The 16,339-nt window shown below is 48.1% G+C and overlaps 1 protein-coding gene across 3 annotated transcripts in view; it reads right to left on the reverse strand.

The window, feature by feature from the left end:
• Positions 1 to 16,339, reverse strand: part of RALY (RALY heterogeneous nuclear ribonucleoprotein) — a 106,555-nt gene that overhangs the window by 53,802 nt on the left and 36,414 nt on the right. Inside the window, exon 2 of one of the 3 annotated variants that reach the window (XM_052684156.1) lies at positions 14,877 to 14,966. The exons of the other annotated variants lie outside the window; for them this stretch is intronic. The gene's annotated coding sequence lies outside the window, so the exon portion shown is untranslated. The remainder of the gene's footprint in view (positions 1 to 14,876; positions 14,967 to 16,339) is intronic. 3 annotated transcript variants of the gene reach the window in all.

Below are 16,339 nucleotides of genomic sequence, written 5' to 3' on the forward strand. Positions count from 1 at the left end.
GCTTCCCAGAAATACACTGCTGAGCAGAAAAGATGTGGCTCGATGCTAACAACCCCCCTCTGGAAAAGCTCAGCTGGAAGCTAGAGGCTCAAAAATCTTTGCAAAGGCATGATGCAAAAATCCTCCTGGGAAAAGTCAGCATCAGGAGGCAGAAGGATTTAGAGAGGACTGCACCAGAGCAAGCTGCTCCCCCCACCACGGGATGCTGGTGGTAATGGGATAGAGCCCTTCCAGATGGCTTCCAGCATCACTGCCCATCCCTGCCCTTGGAGGGCATCAGATAGGACATCACCGGCTTCAACAAGGAGCTGCATGCACTGGGACTTCTAGAGGAGAAAGGCTGTGGGGGCACAAACCTGCACGACTTCAAGCATGTGCACAAGGGAAACAAGGCAAGAGCACCTCAAGGAGAGTGTCCATTAAGCTGTGGTCTGCAAAAGCACCGTGCCCCTGCCTGCGTGAGACATGAGCAGCGGCCGTACTATGGTGCTGGAGCTCAAGGACCCAACTTTGTCCCACGTGTGCAGATTTGTCACTCTTATCTCCTGCTGCCCACACTCTTCTGGCAAAGCTTGAAAGCAAATTTTTGCCCTTGACAAATAAGCTGTGAAAAGGGATCCTCCAAAATGAGACGCACGGGTGCTTGACGGAATGAAGCAGCAGTCGATGGAGACTGAGAGACACTGCCATGGGTTGGGGTAACAGCTACAGCACAGAGACATCCACCCACATCTGACTGACTAACGGAGCTGGAAAGGTCTCCCCAGCAAATACCAGATAAAGCTCATGGAAATGCATACTCCTCCAAACATCCTTTTTTGCAGATTAAAGCCCAAGTGACAATCCAGTTTCTCAAGTAAACGTTAAGGCTCTCTTTCACCATCCTACAAACACGACAGCTTGAAGATAAAATATCTTCTGTGACAATTTGCACTGGAAAAGTCACTTTGAAAAAAAATCCTTCAATTAAAACCCACTCTGTTTATTTTTTTGTTCTGTAGAACAAAACTCCCCAGTGCTACTGCCTACAAAATGCGCATTTCTCAACAAACGCGCTGCATCACTGATGGATCACACTCTACAGGACTTCCTGCAAAGACAGTGAAAAATGCTGATTATCTGTAGCATTGGTCAGCAAATTGCAAAATGACAGACGGTTTGCTTTGCTGCTCCCATCACACATAAATAACAGATCTGCTTTGCTCCCCATTGCACACATCTGGTTAATCAAATAGAAAAAGAATGACAAAGGGAATTTACAGTTGCTCATCAACTACGTCTCTACCTCTGGCAAGGGGCATTACTATTAATTATATTGCTTCATACAGCTGCAGAGGGAAGGCAGAGGTAAGGCTTTCCAGCTGTGGCTCAGTATTGCACTGGGGGAAGCCCATGGCAAAGCCCTTCATGACTGCTGGGGCACAGGAGTCCAAAGAAAATGGAATCCAAAGAGGCAAAGCTACCAGAGCAAACCAGTGAGCAATGGGAAGGCAGGAGAGCCGTGTCCTGGAACAGCAGTCCCCATCCATTGCAATGTTCTCCTCCTCCAGGCATGCCTGGATGCTTCTGCCAGGGCTGGCCACGTTCAGCACCATTTGGAAGGCCCTAACATTTGATGTATCTCATTTCAATTGCTCAATGTCCAGGTGGAATGGCTCAGTGTCAGAGCAGCATCCCTCAAGGTCCATGTTTCTGCTCCAATATGCCTTTGTCTCGTTCCTGCTCTCTTCCCAGCACTACCTCAGCTCACTGCCAGGCTCTCACATCCATCCTTTCAAATCTCCCTCCTCCTCCACAGCTGAAAATGATTTCAGAGAACCACCCCAACGCTTTCTCTGCAAAGAAACCCCATGCTAAATATTGTGATTCATCAGATTAGTAAGAGCAGACCCCCTAATCTGAGTGTTGGCTTTTTAAAAACTAAAGAGTCATCTGCCACATGGAATACAAGCTTCACTTCTAATTAATGGTGTTAACAAATCTTTCTGCACTAACAAGCACTCGGTGGTGTTTTCCCAAGGGCTTTGTCAGAAGGAGAACATCAGCAGCAGCTCATCTCCTGTGTCCAGTGAGCACTGTCAGGTGAAGCTATTTGGAATGCTGCAGACCCCAGCTCTATACCTTCTCCTTCCCGTGCACTGGGACACTTGGAGCAAGGCAATCCTGCTTCAGAGAACTCTTCTTCCTCCCCTTTGCCTCCTATGGCATCATGGTTTTGTTCTTCGGTGCTAGCTTTACTTTCACAGAATCACAGAATCATGGAATGGCTTGGGTTGGAAGGGACCTCAAGGATCTTCAAGCTCCAACCCCCTGCCAAATGCAACCTCCACATTTAATAGTAGACCAGGTTACCAGGGCCCCATTCAACCTGGCCTTGAACATCTCCAGGGATGAAGCATCCATAGCTTCTCTGGGCAGCCTGTTCCAGCACCTCACCACTCTCTTGGTACTGCTTTCCTCCATCCGTGCGGGAAACCAGAGCTGCTGCAGGTAGAAGGGCAGATAAGAAAGGGAATCTCTGCAAGGTGGGAGCAATCCCTGCTTGGAGAAGTTTCTGTTCCTCTGCAGTCCTGAACAAGTAGGTCAGCCTTTGACACTGATTTTTTAGGGGAGATGAATTTCGAACTCCTCTTTGCAGCCACAAACCTACAGCTTCTCCCACTCCGGGGGCTCAGACCACATCACAGCAGGTGCTAAAGCTCGAATCACCTCAGCTGGGAGCTGCTCTGCTTCTTCTTTTGGAGGTTCCAAGGCCCACGTGCTGCACTTTCTTCTCTTCATCTCCTCAGCAGCAGCATCTCACTGCCAGAGCAGCCCCTCGGACAGAGCTCCTTGTCAGCCCAGGTTTGACAGGGTATGGATCTGCTTCCCTCCCTGCTCGCAGCTCTGCTGATTCAAAGGAAAGCAATCTGTAACGGGCCCCTCGATAGCTGTATTTTTCTTACTTAAGTACACACAAATTGCAACATGCAACCAATTAGACAGGCAGTTTATCTTTTTTTTTTTTTTTTTTTTTCCACAACAAACATAATTTGTAATTCCAAAATGTCAATAAGAGCCCTTCACTTCTATATTCGGCGGCATTTGAAAACTCAACCTAGCCGTTTTGGAGTCAATAATTAAAAGAAAAAAAAGGCAATTAGGGTATTAATTGAGACTCACCAAGTCACTTCACAGAACGTACTGTGTATTTTTTGACTGCACGCTTTGCCCTGACTGCTACTGCTGGATGCTCCTGGATGTGTGACTGCAGCTGCAGTTTTCAAGGAGTTTTCAAGGGGCAACCCCTGAGTGAACCTCAGTTCTGCAGCTCAACCAAACGGGAACAGCCACCCCAGAGGAGCCCCCTCCTCTCTCCCTCTGGAGATGGCAAATTATTCTTTTTTTTCTTCCACGCTAATATCCAAATTCATAGGAGGCATCACTGATGTGGCAGGTTCTTTGCACATTCAAACACTGAGCCAGGAAAGCAGTGTGCACAGGAATAAAGGCACTGAACTCTGCTTTCCGGAGCTCCCTGCTGGAGGGATATTTCTGCTAGCAGAGCTGTAATGCTGTGCAGCATTAAAGGGATTGGCAGCACACCACCTGCAGTATTAAGACTTCCATCAGCTGTCTCCTCACACAAAAAGCAGCGCCTCTCCAAAAATTTAATACCTTGCAATTTTAAAAGTTTGATATTAATACCGAGGCTTAAGAAGAAAGTACAAGTCAGCGGAGTGCGGATGGATGCTCTTCCAGTCTGGCCAGCAGAACGCCCTCGGGTGAGCTCAGTGCACTAATGAAGCAGCTCTGGCATTGTCCTGGTAGAAACAGATGCTATAAAAGATGAAGAAAAGAAAAACTAAAACCTGTCGGAGGGACTGATGCGCTATTGTAGTAGGTGCTACAGAAATAAGTGGAATTAGCTCAGGCAGATCACAAAGGAATGGAGAAAGGAAGGATGGCGTGGGAAGGCCTCGCTGCCCCAACCAGCAGCTGCTTTGTGATGCAGGAGGAAGCAGCCAGCTCCTGCAGCACTGAGGTGATGCTCGGTCACACACCTTCTCTACCCTGTCACCCTGGGGCTGCTTTGGCACTGATCCCCGTGGAGGATTTCAGGGCAGAAGGACTTGGGGATGAGCTTTAAAGCGCTCCCATATGGCTCAGCCAGTCCTTCTGCAGTGAACACTGGAGCCAGAGGAAGGAGCTTACCTCCCTGCTCCCTGCCTCAGCTACAACAGGCTGCTCCCTCAAGGAGATGCTGGCAGGTTGGCAGGTATGTGTGACACAGGTCCCCACCTGCGGCAGCTGGGTGTCCCATTTCCCTCCTCTGGATGTGCAAAGGCAGCACTGGAAGGACAGAAGAAGGACAAGCAGGACAGGCTGAGCTGCCAGCAGAGCCCATCCTGTGGCTTTGTTTTTTCTTGCAGTTGAATCAGATTCTGATAAGAGATGGTGAAGGATTTCCATGCCACATGCAGCGCTGCGATGCAGGCTCTGATCTATGGATTACAGTTTACCAAGGAGACAGCTCTGTGGAAAAACACTTATAAGGAAGAAATGTCACTGTTGTAAAAAAAAAAAAAAAAAAAAAAAAAGCTCAGGGAACCATTTTTCTACAGCTGTTTCCCTTGGAAAAAAACCAATAAAGTCACATCCACTCCCCTGCTGAGCATGGGAAGAGTCTCTTATGGAAGCACCTCCGTGAGGTTTGGCTCTCAAACCTCACAGCATTCCCCATCACCTGCCTGCAAGCACTTCTCCAAAGGAACAAAACCATCGCTGTCACTACAGTAATTTTACTGCTGAGGTCTGTTATGAGTAGGCGGGAGCCCCCAATACTTCTGACCTTCAGGCTTTGAATTCACCCAGGCTAATGCTCATCTGAATAGAAAGCTACATGCCAGACACCCAGGCTGGCAGAGGATCAGCCTCCCTCTCTGATTAAAATATTTAGCGCTGACTTATCCATAGCCACAAGCATCTCGTATTCAAAATCTGTGACTGCAGTGCAAAATGAGTAATGCTCTTGAGAAGTCAAGCAGGTAACTGTAAAGTAGCTTACAAACATTGTCTGAGCCTGATTTGAAAAATCCCAGTGGAAAAGCTGCAGGTTACGTGTTCAAACAGGTCCTTCTCACACCAAATTCAGCACACGTGCTGGGAAATCCTTTTAAAGAAGGTGGGAACCGCAGCACCAGGGCTGCAAGCACTGCCAGCTGCCCTCATCTCAGTTGGTCCCCAAACCTCATGTTGTCCATCCAGTTCCAAACCTCCAATCCCATCTGTGGGCTCAGAAAGGTAGAGCTCACTTCATGGTCAGCTGCTCCTCCACACACTTCAAGGCTTTTTCCTCGAACTACAAAATAATATGAAGTGCTTTTCCAATACTGTAGGTTTTACGTGCCATAAAGCAGCATTTGGGTGCATTCCCGACTTCTGCACAGCTCTCCCTTACAGTGTTGCCCTAATTGTCCATTTCTGTTTACAACGTGCAAAGGAAAAGCTCAAATGCAGCTTTCTACCCCCTGCAAATACAGATATTGTTGTTTATTTATAGCTCCTTATTTGCAGAGGACCTACGGAGACAAGCAGAAGGCAGATGTATTGAATCAATCCCCACGCCAAGGGGCCTGGGGTACCTCGTAAAAGAACCACAATTCACAACAGAAGATAAATTGCCGAAGCCTTTATGCATCCCTTCCTGTCAGTTGCTTTCTCAGTACAAACTTGGAGGAAAAAAAAGCAAAGACCCTTCTCCTGGCTCTAACAGGATGCTATAGATCTGCTCCTCACCCTTCTGCACGATGGAGCTGCAAACACAGAAGGAGTTGTCTCTGCATCTGCACAGCTGTTCACATGAACCTGATGCTCTGATCCAGAGTGTCACCTAATGGAGTGATGTGAGGTGGGTATGGCACGCTGACCACCCGGGTGGTCTCAGTCATCTCTAGAAGGTTCCTTTGGCAGGGAGGGAAACAAATCTCCTGGCTTAAATGAGGTGCAGGCTGCTTCTACTGGGAGGGCAGGGGCTCTCCCTATATTAAAAAAGGGAAATTCCTGCATCTGTAGATGTAAAGTGAGGGAGGGAACAGGCAGCTGGTCTGCTTTCCCTAGGTAACAAGAAAAATTCCTGCCAGGCTGATGGAGAGGTCTGAATTTGGAAAAGAAGCCAGTGCTTCACGGCTGCTAAATGCAGTGTAAAAAGATCAGGTCTCAGAGTACATAGGATGACTCTATCTATCATTTAAACTTGGACAAAGAGGGGAGAGTAGAAATTAGGAAAATAGCAGCGTACAGAAAAAGGAAGAATAAAACGATGCAAGAAAGAGCTGTGGCACCAAAGTTCAGAGCACATCTGGGGCAGGAAGGCCTGCCGGGGTCGCTGCTCTCAGCACCCAGCCACAGCCCTCTGCTGAAGCCAGCAGCCACCTCCCCATCTGATCTCTGGGGTCCCCTCCAACCTCAGCCATTCCATCAGTCTACAATTCCTCCTGGAGCTCCCATGGATTTTTCAGTGATATAAGTCCTGTATTTTATTTCCTAGTCAAACAATGCTCAGCCCTTAGGGATCACGCTATATGTGACTTATAATCCACCTAGCTAAGCGCAAGGTGCACCTGGGTCAGGGCAATCTCAAGCACAGATACAGGTTTGGTGAAGAATGGCTTGAGAGAAGCTTTCAGGAGAAGGATTTGGGAATGTCGGTTGATGAAAGATTCAACACAAGGCAGCAACGTGCACCTGCAGCCCAGAAAGCCAAATGAATCCTGGGTTGCATCCTGGGATGCCCCATCCCCGGAAGCACTGAAGGCCAGGCTGGATGGGGCTGTGAGCAACCTGTTCTAGAGGGAGGCGTCCCTGCCTACAGCAGGGGGTTGGAACGAGGTGATTTTAGAGGTCCCTTCCAACCCAAACCATTCTGTGATTCTGTGATTCTAACAATTCAACCAGCAATGCTTGATTAGTCTCCCATGGCACAGACCTTCCTGGGGACCCTCCTTTGCTGGGGCACCATTCTCAGGGGGCTGACGTGTCCAGGCCCACTGCTGTCCAGAGCTATTTCACTTCCTTAGACTCATCTATCTCTGTAGTTATTTCTGTTTCAAGTTTTCTTAACAGCAAACAAAGTTTTGGAAAATGTGGGTGGATCATCATATTTTTGAGCCACAGCACACTCGTATCTTACACCTGCCCTAGATCTTAAAAACATACATATGGTTCCTGTCCAGCTGTTGGGCTCCGACTGCAAATCACACAGTTGCAGATGACAAAATTACCTGCCTATCTGCAGTAATGTGTTTTCCAAACCCATTGTGGTAATGGCAGGAGCTGGTCTGTAAGTTAATGGACCATTTATTTATGGATCATACATAAGAGCGTACAGTATTTTGTAACCAGAGAAGGAAGCTAAAATTTCCCTCTTTGTCTGAGCCCACGGACACCCACCTGCTGTGATTTGGGCTGTGCCTGGCAGGGGGCACCTGGAAGACAGAAGAGTCATTTATTTCCATTTAAATGCAGCTTCAGACCAGAGGGACGGTGGGCTGTGGGCAGCCGAAGTTTCCCCAGTAGAGGTAATACAGGCACACTTTGTCATCTCCAGGATAACAGCAAGAACAAAAAGCCACTGAGAGCACAAACCTCTCCCCTTGGTCAGAGCAGAAACCTGGTGGCATCTGCCCCAGTGGGTCCATCCCTGCCCCAAGACCACTAGTCTGCTCAGCAGAGATGCTGGTGGGTTGTGGCCACCAAACCTCTTCACCTTGGAAGAGGCTCATGGGAAAAAGTCCATTTCCTCCTGATGGCAAACTGGATGGAAATTATGGTTGTGATCATTTTGAGATGCTGGGAGGATGGAGCGGAAAATAAGAGTGAGTAAGGTGGGACCTACCAAGCAGCAATCTCAGCCTTGTTGGGCCAGTGACTGCAATGAAGCAAGGTCACTCAACGGGGGGAGAAATTCAGCCAGGCAATCTTCAGGGGAAGGGAAGAGTAGGAGACAACGTTGGCAAGCACAGGGTGAAATCAAACTGGAGAAATCAATAAAGGGAAAGGACAGAGGGGGGCGACGGGACATGGGAAGAGATAAATTAAAGGCTTGCCCAGAGGTTATGATGGCTAGTGAGCAATAAATTAAATAAAAGAGGGCAATAGGGAGTGCAAGGTAGTGTGAAAAATTAATTAAAAGGAAGGGAGGCATAACCAAAGCATAAAACATGGGTGCTGGCGGAAAGATTAGAGAACTCAGGAATGAAGAGATTTTGAAAAGTGTAATAAGAGCCAAAGCAGAGGCTGTAAAGGCTGTGACCGCATGTGAGGGTCAGATAAACAAGGCAGATGCATTTCAAGAGAAGGAAATAAACACTGAGGAAGAAAGTAAGCACCTTGCAGAAGGAGATGGCGTCGCTCCTGGTACACCGAGCCTCATTCCTGGTCTGTGCATGCCCCTCACCTGCATCCAACTGGTCTCCATGCGCACCTCTGCCTGAAAGGACACTGCACATGGGCTGCTGTGGGATGAGGCATTGCAAGATGGAGTATTTTGGTCAAGATATGCCCGAAATACAGCTATCTCCTCTCCTGCTCCCATCCCTGGTATTTAAACCAGCCTCCATTCTGCTCCTTCAAGCCTCTTCAGCCTCTTCTTGCTCATCACCACAAAGCTCCTTAAATCAGTATTTCATCAGAGGGCTGTTAATTGCCACTGCAGTGCACGTGGTGCTTTGCCTTTGGGGGATTTCTTATGAGCAGTAGGGCTGCATCTTTCAGAAGAGCCTTAGAATATAAAGATTATGCACAGGGTGAGAAATAATCATGAGGATATTTTCAGGCCCTTCAAATCCCATAAGAAAAGAAAAAAATTGGGCAAGCTTGGATCTCACCTGCCTTTAATTCGGCATGCTTTGAAATGGACAGTGTGACCAAGAGCCCAGAGAAGGTGGAGGTAAGCAGGTAAGTGCCAGGTAAGTGAAAATGAGATAATAAAGGTACTCAAAGCCTTATTATTACATTCCAGCAGCAGGAAGGGTAATGCAATAACAAGGCAGTGATGAGGGACAGGCTGAGCCCAGCACCACAGCTTGGATCCACGTGGCACAGAGGAACCCATGCACATCAGTGGCAGCCAGCAGCACGCCGGAGAGCACTCAGAGGGGAAGTAGGACAGAAAGCCATGGATAATTAATAACACTGCAGAAAGCTAAGTAAGCTCCCTGGCCTCTCTCTGCCCTCACCAGCTTGTCTCTGGCTTCTGTTTAAACTGGATTATAAATAGCGAAGTGATGGTGTGTTTTACCTACAGATAACAATAGGTAATGTCCCAGGGAGGCTGCAACACAGGCAGAACAGGCAAAGGGTAAATTCCCAGTCCTTTCTAATGCACCAGAGCAGAGCCACAACGGGGTATTAAGGCCTGGTACAAGGAAATATCAGAGCAGGGCAGAGCCGAGCACCGTGGAATGCTGAGGTTTCAAACTTTGGTCCCTTGACACTTTTAAAGCAATAATCTGTTTAATCACCAACCTTCCCAACTACAGAGCCACTGTTCAGTGGTGTGGTGTGACACTCAGACTTTGCATGTTGTTTCCCCTTGCCTGTGAACCCTAAAACCAAACAGGATTCAGCTAAGAGCTTGATGCAACATGGGCATGTGCTCAATCTTCAGTCAGTCTGCAGGTGAGTCTGAATTATTAGTTCAGAGAAACACCCTACCCCACACATTCAGCATAAACACAGAGATGTGTGGCACGCAGCATCCCCTGGATGTCACAGCATGCAGGGGAAAGCAGTCCATCCTCAGCTCCAGGCAGAACCAGCTCCCTCCCATCAGTGCCACTTCCCCGTGTCACACCACAGCCTGCAAAAGGTCACTGCCTCACAGGGGAAATGTGTGTGAAGACGAAATGCTACAGAAGGGGGATGGTAAGAGTAGCAATTTTGGGGCTAATTTCCTAAAGTTCCCAAATCAAATCTAGCTTGAAAGCAATCTCAGACCTGGATTTCTGTTGATGAAGGATGCAGCCCTGTTCATTCTGCTCTTCTTGCTAACTCCCATTTCTCTCCTTACAAAAAGTCCACAAGTCATATTTGATACAGCTGACAAGGGCAGAGCCATCACATCCCATCAAGCACACGCCTCTACAGCCTTGCAAGGGGAAGCTGAGAAAAGACGTGCAAAAAGAGATTTACTTTCAGGTTTTCATTTTAAGGCATCACCTTGCCTTCTGCTTGCTGACTCACCTTCCAGCTCTGGAGCACATAGGGGCAGCCAGAAAGCTGCATCTGGTTAGCAGAGGGCACTGAGTGAGCAGCATGGGATGCTCTCTTGTCCCCTGTCCCCAGTGCCTGAGCAGTGCATGGGGCAATGACTATTCCCTTTTAATGTCTTAACGTTGAGAAAGTGAGGCCCAGATCCCCAAAGGTAACTGGAAGCCTTTGAGGGATGAAGCTCAGCCAACTGGCCAGGGAACTTGGGAAAATTAGGGTGGGGAGCTTTGATTCCTGCACTATCTCAGTCAGAATTAACCTTCAAGCATTGAGAAACAGATAATTTCACACGGCAAATCCAGGAATTAAAAAACAACCCCCCAAATCAGATAATTTAAACTGACATGCTATTTTGATAAGATCAAGATTGGCAGAGAATGTAACTCTAAGGTCCAGCACTCATTATGAATTACTTGCTCATTTGGGTTGATCACAGACAACCACCTCAGCACTAGAATTTAATCACTGACTCAGGAAGGGTGTTCTAACCCATGGATTTGAGTACGCTTTGACTGAATTAACAGGTTTAAAATCAGACATATGCTTGACTTCCTCAGGTTCATCAAGGTTGCAGGTACAGGGCACAGGATGATGTCAGCTACATGAAAAAGTGTTCCATTTTCTGTTCATCTCCCACTACTGCACTCCCAGCAGAGCAAGGAAGCCTGGCATGGGCAGGAACGAGGACAGAGCTTCTGGGCTGAGCTCATGTCCTGTGCTGAATGCAATGTGTCAGGGCTGGGCTCCAAATGGAAAACCTGACCTCTGAACAGGACTGCTTGGGTTCCTGCTCAGAAGAGGACAACAGCAGAAAAGGAGAAGAGCAGATACAGGTAAGAGACAGGATCAGAAGAGAAGAGCAGAAGAGAAGGAAATGGAAGGATGCAGGTAAGAAAGAAGGGAAGGGGAAGAGGTAGGGGGGTAGGAGAGGAAATGAGAGGATGCCACTAAGACAGAATCGCAGAAGAAGAGAAGTGCAGGAGGAAATGAGAGGGTACAGTTATGACAGAAGTGGAGAAGAGGAAAAGAGCACAAGTGGAGAAAAGAGGATACGACAGAAGAGCAGAAGTACAGGTGCTGAGGAGTAAGGACAGAGGTTAAGTGAGAACAGCAGTAGAGGAGAAGAAAGCATATAGGTCCGTGCAGATAGGATAAATATGTGGGCACAGGGAAAGGTTTTCTCTGTCCTGCAGAACTTCAGAGCTGGCTGTGAACAGGACTGACCACGAGCTTTGCAGAGAGCACTCCTGGTGCTTGCAGCCACTAAATAACTCCTTATCGTCAACCAAAACCAGCCCAAAGAGCTCTCCTTCCACGCTAGCCAAAGATGGCCTCAGTGCCAAGAATGTGGCTTTTCTAGCTGAAATCTTGTTTGGTTCCCCATGTGAGAGAGCCCCGAGCTCCTCTCACAGAGGATGGGCTCAGCACTGGCTGCCTAAGAGCATCTTCCAAACAACACAGCACAGATAAGAGGGCAATCATTCCTAACTGGATCTTCACATTCTCCTGTTGCAGATGAAGACGTGAGAACGTTGGCCCTTGAGGGGATTTGAATTCTGTCTCCTCAGCCCGGGCTGCCATCACCCCCAGCCATGGCTCACAGCCCCATCTCACCAGACAACAATCACAAGCTTATCTCAAAGGGCAAAGAAAGATTTGCACTCTTCGACCGATCTCAATGCTATCTCCGCTGTCACAAGCTGGGAGCATTTGGGGACAGGTCTGAAGCCCTTCCTCCCTTTCAAATAAAACCACACACTTTGTCTTATCTCCTGGAAACGGCCTGAGAGTGCTTCCAATCACTTGGGTTTCTTCTCCCTTCCTCCGAGGCTTTCAAGCACACCCAGACCACTGCAGACAGCCAGAGGTTCCTGCACTCCTGCAGACACTTGGGCTTCCGAGAGCAGATTGTTTGTCCACCGTCAAAAACACACAATGCTGCTAAGAGGGCTCAAGCAGCCAAGCAAGCATCCTGCTCTGAACAGCTCAGTGCTGCACTTCCACCTGCACAGCTCCACCAGAGCAATCTCTGTGCTGCAAAGGAATCCTGCTGATGAGGCAATTGCTTGCAAAATAAAGACAAAAAAGAACATGTGCATGTTCTTCACACCTCAGAACCCACACTGCAGAAGTCACATAATCTCATTGTTTACTGAGGAAGTGCTTAGAAAGAAAGGAAACAACCCACGAGAGGCAAAGCTGTCTGTGCTGGTACAAAGCACTTGCCAGTGCCTGTTGTGAGATGTTAGCGTGGCAAAGTCTGTGCTGCAAATAACATCCAGCTGCAGTGATGCCCAGCAGCTGATGGATGAAGCTCTCCATGCTTTGCACATTGCTGCTGCTCCCAAAGCACTGATGTTGTCTTCTCATGGTTCACAGCACCTGTAGAGGCTCTGGAAAGAGCTACAGCTTTAGAGCCTCTTGAGGTTCATCAGTTGTCCCAAAGTCCATACTCTTCTTTGATAAAAGTATCTTAGGCATGGAGGGTAAGCCGGTCCTACAAGCAGGATGTTTTAAACTCATTTACAACTTCTGTAAATGAGACTACCAACAGCTGCTCTTCACCCATGCATCCCGAGCACTGGCACCTGCACGTCCCTCCTGACCCACAGCATCTCTGCTAAATTAAGCAATCAGTTACAACCCTTCCTTCCTCGGCCCACAGGGTGCTAAGAAGGTCACTGCCAGTTCATAGCTTAAAGGGTGAGCGAGCACTGTCCTAATCCTGAGAGGACAGGAACTGCCAGAGCTGATAAACAGCCTGAACAAGTGATTACAGTCTGGATTTATTTGCCATCAGATGCTGTGATGGACCTCTCCAATGCAGGCTGCTTCTAATGCAGCAGAAAACTTCAACCATCCCCAAACCCTTACAGGATGCTTCCCGTCCTCCCATGATGGGACACTTCCAACCTTTTAAGGGTCAGCTCAATAACAGGTATTTCTGTAACCTCTTCGGCATTGCTGAAATAACAGGCATTTCTATCAGCCTTCCCCATTCTCCAGTTGCTCTCAGTGATCTTGAATCAGGTGAATAACAGACATTTTCACAGTTTTCCCTACATTCCCCAACAAATAGGTGGTTACACACCTCTTTTCAGAATCAACCTTTATTCCACGAGCTCCTCATAAACTGGAGGGAGAAGTAAAAATGGAAAAGCAAATAATGATGCAGCAGGGTTGCAGGGTTAAGAAGCACTGTGGAAGGAATGAGCTCGCCAGCTGAAGGAGGTGCTTGCAGCCCAAGTAACATGTTCAAAAACTGAGGCATTTCTTCCAGGCTGCTGAATCTCACCATTTCATTTGCTGAGCTAAATCCTGGTCTCTGGAATCAGAGCACAATGTTTCGCTTGCTCATGGAGAAGGCAGCTTTTAGTCCATTCATTTGCTTAACAAATCTGTATGTCAGAATTCCTTAGGCCTACTCTGTGGCGAGATACTTTCACTGCTACTAAACTGAGGTTATACGAAGCAAGGAAATGGTTGTAGACAAATCATAAACAAGCTCAAATTCCATTTGTCCTTCACCTTCTTGAAAGTGAATCAGGGCTAACCCTGTTATTTTGGAGTGTTACGGATCAGATTTCCAAATAAGATAAAAAGGACTGGATCTTTATTTTCTGAGTATGATGCCTATCAAGCAACAGCAGAGCCCCAACCTGTATGGAGAGAGGTTTCACCTGATATCTTTCCTCTCCTACTTAAGATCCCAAGGAAAATCTCAACCACAGTCCCAATTAATACAGATGTGTTGCACCAGGGCTGCAAGCCCAGCAGAACTGGAAAGTGAGGAGCTGCTTCTTTTCATTCATCTGGGAATGGGAGGGGAAAGTCCACTGCTGAATTCAGGTCACTGTGCCATGCTACTATTATGCACTGTGCACCCAGAAGTCCTGGCATCTTCATTTATTCTCTGCTGAAGCAAACTCCTTGTTTAGTTCAGCTGGACTCCTTTTCCTGTGTGCTCACCGGAACAAAACTCCCACAGAACCAGCAGGACATCTCCCAGCTCAGGACTTTCCCAACTTCATTGCTCGGGGAGCACAGCAAGTTTCTAATGCACCAGTGGTTCCTGGACCAGCATTTCTCAGTACTACTTGGGGCACACTGTCACTGAGCCCCAAACCCTCTTCCAGCCCTCCACAAACCCACAAATGTGCTGCTTCCAACTTGCTGTCTCCAGGGCTCACCCCTATCCTTCCCTGTGCTTACCACACTCACGCTCTTCCAGCACAACAAACTGCATGGATGACTTTTAGAATAAATATAAGCAAAGCATCAGAAATTAAAAAAATGCTGACCCCACCACATCCAAACAGACCGCCATCTGCCCATGTGGGGGTGATTAAGGTACTCCAGACCCTGCTGCCAACAGCATGGCAGGGAACAGCAGGCTCTCAGCACTGCCTTCCCCCTCTGCCTCCCCGAATGCCAGGATGAGAACACACACAGAAGGTGCTAAGGAAAAACCATCAGCCCGAATCAACTGGAAAAAAGCAGCACCTGATGCCAGCTGTCCTCAGTGCCAACAGCAGGGAGCCTCTCCTCACACAGCAGCAGCAGCCAGGATTCATCTCAGGGCTCTCACACCACTCACCAGGTCCAAGGGATGTGTTGTTACTCACCGGGAATGGTGTGGGCACTGGGGTTTGTTAGTCCTTCCTGTCTCCGGCCTGGGAGCAGGTGCAGCACCCCTCAATCGTCTCACCTTCGTCCTACAAGAATCAGGACACAGAGTTTTCTACCAGCTGTGGTAATCAGATAATCCACTACTTTCTAATCCCCAGCAGAGGAGGGTATGCTGCACTGGAAAGAAAAGCCCCTGGCTGTATGTCTGCACGGATCAGACTCAAGACCTTCGGACCTGAGGCTCTGAGCTGCTTAGCCAGGAGCTCAAAGCCGAGGAGACAGAAGCAGTTGTGTTCACAGGGCTACATGCTTGGGACAGCATACTTCAGATTGGCTCAGGCAATCCCACAGTACCTGCTCTAACATTGTGCTAACATGTGCTAACACTGCAGAAGGGTAACCGATGGAAAGAGGCAGACGGGGATTTTTGGTCTGGGACTTCTAAGGGAAAAGAGGTCTTCTTCAAAATGAAGTATTTCACAGTAAAGAGGAGGGTTTTGTTGATTGAACCGAAGTGCTCTGCTTTACACCAATTCCTCTGGGCCCCCTCTGAACTGTGAGGACTTCAATTCTGCTGCTCTCTGTTCCCTGCCATGGGCTGGGATGCCTGGCTGGTCTATGCAGTGCACTGATGTGTTGCCTTGGGAAGTCCATGAGGCAGCAACTGAACAGTCCCAAGCTTCAGGAACCAAATCCAATCTCCATTCGCCCAATTCTGTCATTAACAAATCCAGCCATTTAAACCTATTCACAGAATCCCAAATTGGAAGGGACCCACAGGGATCACTGAGCCCAACACCCAGCTCCACACAGCAGCACCCCAACCCAAACCCTATGGTTCAGAGGGTATCCCAGAGCTCCCTGAGCTCCAGCAGCTCAGGGCTGTGCAGAACCAGAACACAGCAGTACAATCCCTTCCCTTGCCCAGCTGGCAGCACTGGGCCAGATGCACCCAGGGGACATTGCAGAAGGTCAAACTGGAATGAAGCTTCTAATTAAAACAGAAAAAGTACTAAAGAGACAGAGACTGAAACCAGGTGCCTGTGTAGACACAGTTGCTGTCACCCAAGAACCAATGGCAATGAACTTGCAAATGGTTCCCTCCGTCTCAGAGGACCCAACATTTAGGATTACTGGATCTCTCCAGAGACGTATCTCAAGTTAATCTCTGAGTTTACAGATGCCAGGAGAACAGGGTTTGTGGACAGATGTAGAGCAGGGGAGCAAACATGAGATATTTGAGGTCAGATTTGGGGTGAGAACCCTGAATGTAAGATCTCCTCATGATGCTGGGGATGTGGCAAATGGAGAACTACAGAAGCAAATGCCAACCAGGCAGGAGAAGAGATTTTACTGGAGATCTGGATGAAGTTCTCAATGTTTTAACTTATTCTTTTTCCAAACTCATCCAGGTCCCCTGATTGAGGTGGAAGTATTAATCTTGTTCCTAAAACTTTCC

The sequence above is a fragment of the Tympanuchus pallidicinctus genome, unplaced genomic scaffold (assembly GCF_026119805.1).
Source record: "Tympanuchus pallidicinctus isolate F22 unplaced genomic scaffold, pur_lepc_1.0 scaffold20, whole genome shotgun sequence".
In the NCBI taxonomy this organism is placed as follows: Eukaryota; Metazoa; Chordata; class Aves; order Galliformes; family Phasianidae; genus Tympanuchus; species Tympanuchus pallidicinctus.